Source organism: Condylura cristata, unplaced genomic scaffold, assembly GCF_000260355.1.
Source record: "Condylura cristata isolate star-nosed mole 26May11 unplaced genomic scaffold, ConCri1.0 scaffold00008, whole genome shotgun sequence".
Taxonomy (NCBI): Eukaryota; Metazoa; Chordata; class Mammalia; order Eulipotyphla; family Talpidae; genus Condylura; species Condylura cristata.
In genome coordinates, this window is record NW_004567109.1 from 48,057,175 (window position 1) to 48,066,373 (window position 9,199).

Consider the following 9,199-nt stretch of genomic DNA (forward strand, 5'->3'; position numbering starts at 1 on the left):
TATGTATGTATGTATGTGTATATATATAGTTTCTTTTATCCGTTGCCATAAAGTCTCTAGTAATGTCCAAAAGTGCTGGTTGCATTTTCAACCAAGCAACTGATGTTTAAGTAAATGGAAATAATGCCTAATATATTATCTAATCAAACACTGGGTCAATGATCAGCACATATAAAAAGTTTAATAAATGAATAACATCTATATAGAACACAAAAGTTAGTAGGTTCAGTAAGAAAATTTGAACTTCCCAAGAAAGAAATAGTTCTCTGGACCCAACAATAAAACTTTAGGTAGAACAATGTTGCTTTAGTTTCTTAGTTCATTGCCCAGTTCCACAGCAGATTACCTTTTCATGATAACAATTAGAAAATTAAAAATAAAATTCTGGTTTAAATACTAGTATTTTCTAAAGGTTCCTTTTATTTGTTACAATAAATGAAATTGTAATGTGTATCTTGTAGCCAAAGTACTGTAAATTTGTCTTTCTCATGTACTTGAAATTCTGTTAACAAAAAAAGTAACATATCTGTTCCTCACTTTTTTTTTTAAGACTTATTTATTTATGCATACAGAATTGGGGTACCGTCCAGATGTGCAGGGGCGGTGAAAGGATTCACCAGCGACAGAGTGGGGAGCAGAACAGGCCAACTGACACAGTACACTGCTGAGGGGAGCAGTGTGTGTGTGTGTGGGGGGTGTCAGGAGAGGTCTGCTGCCCCATGTGGTCACCTCCAGAGCTGGGGATCGAACCCATGCTGAAGTGGCTTTGGCTTCCTAGTGCTGTGCTTTAACCTGCTATGCCACCAGGGAGGGACCCACTTTTTAAGTTAATTGGCAAATAAATCATTTTGTCAGAAAATAAGTTTAGAGTTTAATAGCAGATCATATTTATTGTGAACTTCTTTCTTGCGTATTTCACCTACAACATGGACCACAAGAACCTCTCCCCCTATTTCTATTCCTAATCACTATCAGATATATTTTCTTTAAAGGTAAGTGATTCTGAAAATTAACAGATGGGTAGGCTGGTAAGCTGAATAAGAGATAAAATTGAAAGGAGCAAAGGAAATCTATCAGTTTCTTTTATTACTACCAGATTATACTAGAATTACATAAAGTAGGAAAGTACATATAATTTGGTTCCATAATTTTGCTTTTGACATTTGAAGAGAATTCCAAGATGGAATGAGAAATAGTCTCTAAGCTTCATTTTTTTAAAGCCGAATTGGTTCATTTAGCTATGGAGTCATGCAAACTAATTAAAAATAAGTCTATTAGTGGAGCTACTGATAATTTCAAGGAAAGACTGTATTGGCTATTTCTGCTCACTGTTAAATATTACACTCTGAATTTTGAATCACTATTTCCTTAATTTGACTTTTTCTTCTCTTTTTCTCTCTCATATAAATGTAACTATATGTCAATGAGAAATCATTGCTATTATAGATATGAAAATATATTTAGCCATAAATTTAGAAAAAAAATCTTAATCAATACCTGAACTTTGATAGAAAATGGGCAATTCATATTGTCCCCAGATAATATATATTGCAGCTTTTCTAGACATTTGGAGCAATTTTTGTTTATATTTATATTTTTTATCTTAGGTTACTGTATGTAGTAAAAATGTAATACCTATTTGTGATTGAAGTATCTATTAATATAATGAAATACTAGTTTGAATAGACCTGCAATTTCATTTATATCCTCAGACCTCTGTTTTTCTTTCACCTGGTTCAAATTCAAGTGCTTATCTGGGTTGAAAGGCCTACTCAACATTACAAATCCATCACTATAAAACGTTTTAAATGCCTAACACAATTTCATGACCAATTAGAAAAGCTAAAATGTAGTAATATTTATAAATATTTCCTGTAAATTTTAATATATGAAATAAATAGTACAACATTGCTAGACCTCAGTGATACTCATATTTTTTTGGACAAAAATAACACAAAAAGAGAAAAACCTCAAAAAAGATAAAAAAAAATATATGGCTAAGCAGGTATCCACATATTTATGAACACAGAATAGTTTTTTTTTTCTGTAAAATATTTCTTTTTGCTTTGGAACTGTAAGGAGAGAAATAACTAGATCAAGAGATAATTTACATTGTACAAAGGTATAAACTTGTGGTTATAAGTAGCTAATCTATTACCTACATGAATATATTTGAACACGTATGTGAAGCCGAGCAGAGAGTTTAGCATGATTTACATAAAGTAAAAGATATTTTTGTAGGCCCTCCCTGGTGGTGCAGCGGGTTAAAGCACAGCACTGAGAATCTAGGGTCGCTTCTGCATGAGTTCGATTCCTGCCTGCCCCGGAGGTGACCACATGGTGTGGCAGACCTCTCCTGACCCGCCCGCTGCTCCTCTCAGCAGTGTACTTCGTCGATCTGTCTGTTCTGTTCCCCACTCTGTCTCTGGTGAAGCCTCTCACCGCCCCTGAGACTCTGGCCTCTACCCCAGTTCTGTATGCACAAATAAATAAATCTTTAAAAAAAAAGATATTTTTGTAAAAGATTTTTGTACAAAATTTTGTTAAATAACCCTCCAAAGTGACTTAAGCATGAACAGGATGAGGGACGAGTCAGTAATATGTAAAGCTTACATTTGCAAGCTCTCCTTTCAGTCCCAGCTCTGGGGAGCAGCCCAACTCATAACCTGGGATGGATTCCCAGAAGAACCTAGTCTAACAGCAAAACCAGTGTTTGTTTTTCTGTTAAGGGTAAGTGACCATCAATGTATTTTTTCTTGCTTTGCTTTCTCATCTGTAAATGGGAGAAATAAACATGACTTGCCTTCTTTCCTGAGGATCTTTGGAGAAATAGCAATTAAAATCTGAACAGAGCAGAGATATACAAGATACTATAGAGATGAATGTTCAAATCTTGAGTATTTCTTTGTTTTTAAATCCAATTATTTTCTCCCTGGTCCCCATTTTTCTTTGTTAAATATACTTCAATGAATATTATTAGAAACTTCTATAATGAATTTTATTACTTTACATGTGAGCAGTAGTCAAATTTAAATCTTACATTTTACAGTTAAAAACAAAGACCAAATAATTTTTATAAAGCCAAATAGAGATATAGAGGCATTTTGCATTTATAATCTAGAACTTTGTTCTTGAATTTTTAAAAGCAAATCTTGACTATATGGCAGGTAACATGACTGGGAAGCAAAGCAAACAATATAAAGAAGTTCCTTCTCTCAATAAGCACATGAGCTACCATACTTAAAGCAATCTACCAAATGCCAAAATACTTAAAATATATAAATCACTTTTAAATACAACACGTTCTATCCTTTTATTTTGCCAAATATACCTTCACAGCATGAGGGAGGTAGGCTAGGTTGGAATTTAGATTTCTTAGAGTTCTAGTAAGTGTGTAGGTGGGATCATCCCTTGTCCCAAGCCCCCACTTTTAAGCTTCCTGATACACAAAATTCCACTTTCTCTACCCTAAATCTTCCTTTTTTTCCCCAGTGCTATTATGCTTATTTATTGCCCATATGTAGATATTCCAAATCACATTTTCAAGTGCAATCGTATCCATACTTCCCTTTAGACATTTATCATATCTGGGGGCTCCACTTTCAGGAGGGAAGGCTTTGTGATAATTTGAGCAAGGAATTCTAAGAATGCCCAAAGTGTGGTCAGAGAACAAGAAAATGGCAAAATATAGACAGAGTCTTCTTACCCCACAGGCACTTCAACCTTAGGAAGAGAAAGTGATATAATGGATAACCACAATGGAATCGCTAAACCACGTAAAGACTCTTGTTACTGGACTCTAACATATTAATGGACACAAAACACAAATGCTGAAGAAATCATGACCTAACAACAACAACAAAACAACACAATAACAACAACAAAAAAAAAGTTATCAGTAAGAAGTGCATGAGAATAGGATAGTATAAAGTGTTAAGTGTGGAGAGAAGAGTCTGCCTTAAACTAGCAAAGCCTTTCATGGTAAAGCAACAGTTCAGAGACATATGAAATGTAAACAAAGGAAAGACAGGATGAAAGGGATAGATTATTCTTTAGGCTGAGAAAATATTTCATGGTAAAGTCTAAAGAGGAAAACACATTCCCTTGTTGGAAAAACTAAATTTAAAGCTAAGCAAACTTTCTATAATATATAAAAAGTCTTCCTGAAAAAAAAAAAAACAAGTGTGACCAGGAACTAATGGGACTTTCAGAGACTGAAATCCAGTTACTGCACGTCAGTCTGTTTGACCAGCTTTCATGTGAGAAGGCTGGTTGCAGCAAGTTATGTGACTAGAAGTGCAAATGGATCACCCCATCCCAGCACTCTAATTAAACTTTGAGAAATTGCTGTTAGTTGTAATGTTAAGAGTTTTAGCATAAACTAGCAACAACACTTAACTGGCAGGGATCTAAAATCCCAGTCATCAGGAAAACTCTCACCTTGTCTGCAACAATATACATGACCAATTTCAAAATTATATGTCAGTGTGATGGTTACATTTTATTTTTATTTAGCTAGAATATGGCTTCCAGTTACTTGACAAAATGTTAGTCTAGATGTTACTGTGAAACTGTTGTATAGATATGATTAACATCTATAAGTTGACTTTAAGAATATCAACTTGAAATGTGTGCATTCCATTCAATTACTATAAAATGGATATAAGTCTTAAGAATAAAAATTAAGTTTTCTCAGAGAAGAAATTTTGTCTTAAAACTAGTATTTCAACTCAGCTTGAATAGTCTTTCAACCTGCCTTACAAATTTCAGACTGCAACCTCCAAAATTGTGTAAATTCTCAGCAGAAACTTGACTGATAAAGTCAATGAAACCAATCTGATTTTCAGTTGTGTTTTTCTAGTGCTCAAAATAGCTCTTCTGAATCATGTCAGATTAAATGTTTTTCCTCATGTTTGTGAAAACTCTTAAGAGATATTCAAAAGGGAGGTACTTGTCTTCTATCATGGCACATGTCAAGCAATTAATCAGGAAGTTAGAGATATGATAGCATTTGTCCTCAAATCTCTCCCTCTATATGTGTGTGTGTGTGTGTCATACAGAAAAAAAGTGTACTTTGGAACTCTCATATTCAAAGTTAAATTCAAAGAGAATGCCCTGGCATATGTAATTTATCTTCAGACCTATTTTGTTAAATTTAGGCATCTCAGATAATTTTCAAGACAACTTTCCAAAATATGACATATTCCTCTACAGCTGAACACTGTGAAAAAATGCACAGCCAAGCTATCATATGTATAAAGAATAAAGTAATAGAGAACAGTTACAGGCTAAGAATCTATAAAATTAAAGAGTACACACACTAATTATGGGGAGTTTTAAAGAAAATCTATTGAATATTGTTATTTATCAAATCTATACTGGTAAGACACACACATACATAAAGATATAGATATGCTTTCAACCCAGAAATGAAGAAAATGTCAATAAAAATTATATACTGGAGTAGTTACAACCTTCAAATTTTAGTATTCAAGTATTATTAAACAGAAACATAGGAAAGAGGAAAAAGCAAATAGGCTAACTCTCAGAATTAACACAGAATCTGAGATTAAACATCAAATAGGATTCAGAGTGTCTTACAGTCAAGGGCAAAATAGAATACAACATTACTTTGATTTTGATGAAAAGCTCCTTCTTAATGTTCAGATCCAACAAAGTTAATTACAGCATTTTGATATGATAACAATCAAGTTAAGTTAAGGGCTATAAAGAAAATGCAAAAGTCAACCACAAAAGGAATACAAAAATATTTTTGATACACATCCTATTTGCCTTAATAACGTGACCAGCAGATTTCTGTGCTAGTTCCCAATATTCCTTATTCCTGGACTTTACTTTCTTGTATTACCTCTGATCTTCAGCATGTTAGTTGCTTCTGATCAAAAGATTATGAGGAAGGGGATAAGACTTCATTTTGGTGATTAGGTTATCTACATTGTTACCTCCATCTTGCTAAAGAATAGCTCTATTCCTAATTCACATGTATGTTTTGAAGAAGCTACAACCATTTTCAAGAGACTCAAATCACAATGAATTGAAGATGGCCTCTGGCAAAGCACAAAGACACTCATTCCAACAATCTGCAAGTAAAAAATCCTGCTATCAATTCTAGCACTTAAAGGTATAACCTTCCCCAAAAGACATTTGGGTGAGATCTTAGTCTTTTCAAACCACTTGGTGATAGTCTGTGAGATCCCCCATAGCAGAGAACCATGAACTTAATCTGTGTTTAAACTCAGAACTCAAAGAAATGGGTATTACTTTAAAATGTTCAATTTGTGATGATTTGTTACTCAGAAATACATGATTGATACATATTGTGGCATATCAAAAAGGAGTAGTTGAAGCATAATGATAAATCCATGAATGCCTTTAGTAAGGCATGGGTAAAATTTGACAGGGTTTTTGAAGCATATGAGAGAGTTTAAGTTGCCAGGAAGAGATTTCTTTGTACATAGATGTTCCTTCTGGTGAAAGTGAGGAACATTTTATGCGGTTGTACTGAAAATGTGTCCAAATTGTTAGTTTAAGTATGTATGGTTTTGTGTTATCATGTATTGGCCATTTGGAAAATTACTGATTCATTGAGTTTTGTGTATCTTCCTAAAGTTGACAGATTTTATTATGCGTATAAAGACATATTTGTTAATATCATCACTAATTATCTGATTTTATCACTACATATATTTCCCTCAAAAAATTATTTAAGTATTAGTAAGCTATCACGGTAAATTAGATACAAGTTTTCTAAAGCTCAGATTTCTCTTTGAAAAGTTGAATGTAATTGTTAACATGGAATATTATCCATTATTTTCCTTAAAATTACCAAATTTCATTTTTATTTCAATATATGTAAAAATCCCATTACCAGTTTGTGTGTCAGTCATTGATGCAAGAAAAAAATGTTCTATGAAAAATGTGATTAGCTCAACTCACCAATCATAAAAATCACAGTACTTACAGTTGAAATTGTCGTGCTTTGGACTAAAATGAAATGTTTGGGGGTTCATCACATCTCATTGTACAAAATATTAAAAAGCATGAGCCTAAGTACCAAGATTTAATAGAAGTCACTTTTTGTAATGTTTCCTCAAGCTATTCTTCATTGAAACTGGCATTTCCTTCACTGCAGACTATAAATGCGATCAGTACAATTAGTTGCCATGATTTAATTTGTGCTGATATGCCAAAAATTTAACACAAGATTGCTTTTGTCCTACCATGTACTTGTCAATGAAATAAGTGAATATTATTTTTGACTTTTAGATGTGTTGAATCTTAGGAATTCCCATTGTTCTAAGGATTGTACTTTGAAGACTATTGTTTTATACTATTGATTCAGATTTGTGACCTTTCTCTGTCCCTACTTAATTTTATCTCATTCAAGCTGCTAAGAGAAAGGTCTAAAAAGATTAGCTGAGGAGACACTCATACAAAGATGAAAATACTACACCAGGTAATTGACATTAAAAGGTCACCAGATGATGGGTTGTGACATCTAGAGTCTTATTATTGTAGTTCAGTTCAGAAAAAGCAACAGCTACAAGATATAAGGAAAAGTTGAATATTTTTACTCCAATTTTTTATGATATTGGTAAGCTAGCCAGAGGAAAAGTTACATGCTCTATATTAAAGAAGCTCTTGGCATATTTTTACATATTTTATAAAACTAAAATTCCCTCCTCCTTGGTTCTCCATAATTCTTTCTATTTTCCATGGAGCTCCTCCTGTACTTTCAGAGTCAAATATATGTTAATTTCTTGCTGCTGCTTCTTTTCATTAACATATCTTTAAAATATGAAATGATTAGATGGTTTATTTCTAACATATTTTATGGAAAAGTATTGGTGTTAATTTGACATATATCTTTAAGTACAGCACAGTGCTGTACTTTTTGTATCTACTGATTATCAGAACATTATTAAATCAGGGCAAAATTTTATATTTTATTCCTTGTAAGACTGCAACTTGTTTTCCTAGTATAATTTTTAACTAGGCCATGCCATGGGCATATATATCTTAAATTGCTCAATGTACCATCATCCCTTGTCCTAGCAATAAATCCTAGATTTTTGCAATCTTCTGTATATCTTAATATATTTTTGCAGGTCAAACACACTATGTGGCAGAAATTACAACTGGAATTTAATGTGCCTTTGAGGAACTAAAGTATATGTTGAAATCAGAAATGAAGAAGATAAATTACCTTCAGATTTATAATGTCCACAGTGTTTAATAATAGGAAGTTAGTTAATATTTGAACACAATAAATTCTTAATTTAATGATTGTGCATGTCTACATACTATTAATATTGATACATACTTTACATAGTGGTTGCCCTTATCAAAATAAGTTTTTTTTTTTAAAGGGGAGATTAATATAACCCACACATAGAACAGACAAAAGTCCTTTCATAATGGTAAGAGATAAGTATTTCTCCAAAAATATGATTTAAGATTTCAGAGTTTCTTGTTATTAATATTAATTACATAATGAGAATTGGAAAAAAATTAGAGAATAACAGTTTAAAAAAGATTTAATTTCATATTAACAAGAAACCATTATTAGCTGACTAATACCAGTCTCAGCTCCAGAATGGACAATGTCCAATTTGGGATAGCTTATGACCTAAAAGCAGAACTACAGTTCTTCTAGCAGAAAGAAAAACAAATAATATATTTCAAAAGTGATTTAAAATGTATATTGCAAGCAATATCTATCTATCTATCATCTATTTAAAGTCTTTTTTCTTGCTTTTGCTTTAATGGACTGGTTGTGAAAGTTGAATAGTGATCCCACAGGATGATTATGGTTATGAAAAGATTAGGAGAAAAGATTTATTTTAAATGAGGAAATTAGATACAGCCTCATAGAAAAGTGATATGTGAGCAGAGACCAATGTGTGTATTTGGGAAAAACACTTTAGTAAAAGGGAACATCCTGTGTGGAAACTCTGAAGTACAATGAACTTTGTCTCTTGCATGAACAATGAAGAAGTCTATACTATAAAATAATGCATAAAAAACAAAAGAAATGTGAAGAAAAAGAAGATTGATGAGAAAGTTGAAGAGTGAGAGCTTCTATCTTCTTAGAGTGCATCTAGAACTTTGGAAATTTTTCTGTTAAGATGAGAAATTAGTGAAGGTTTTTTTTTTAATTTTATTATGGGTGATATCT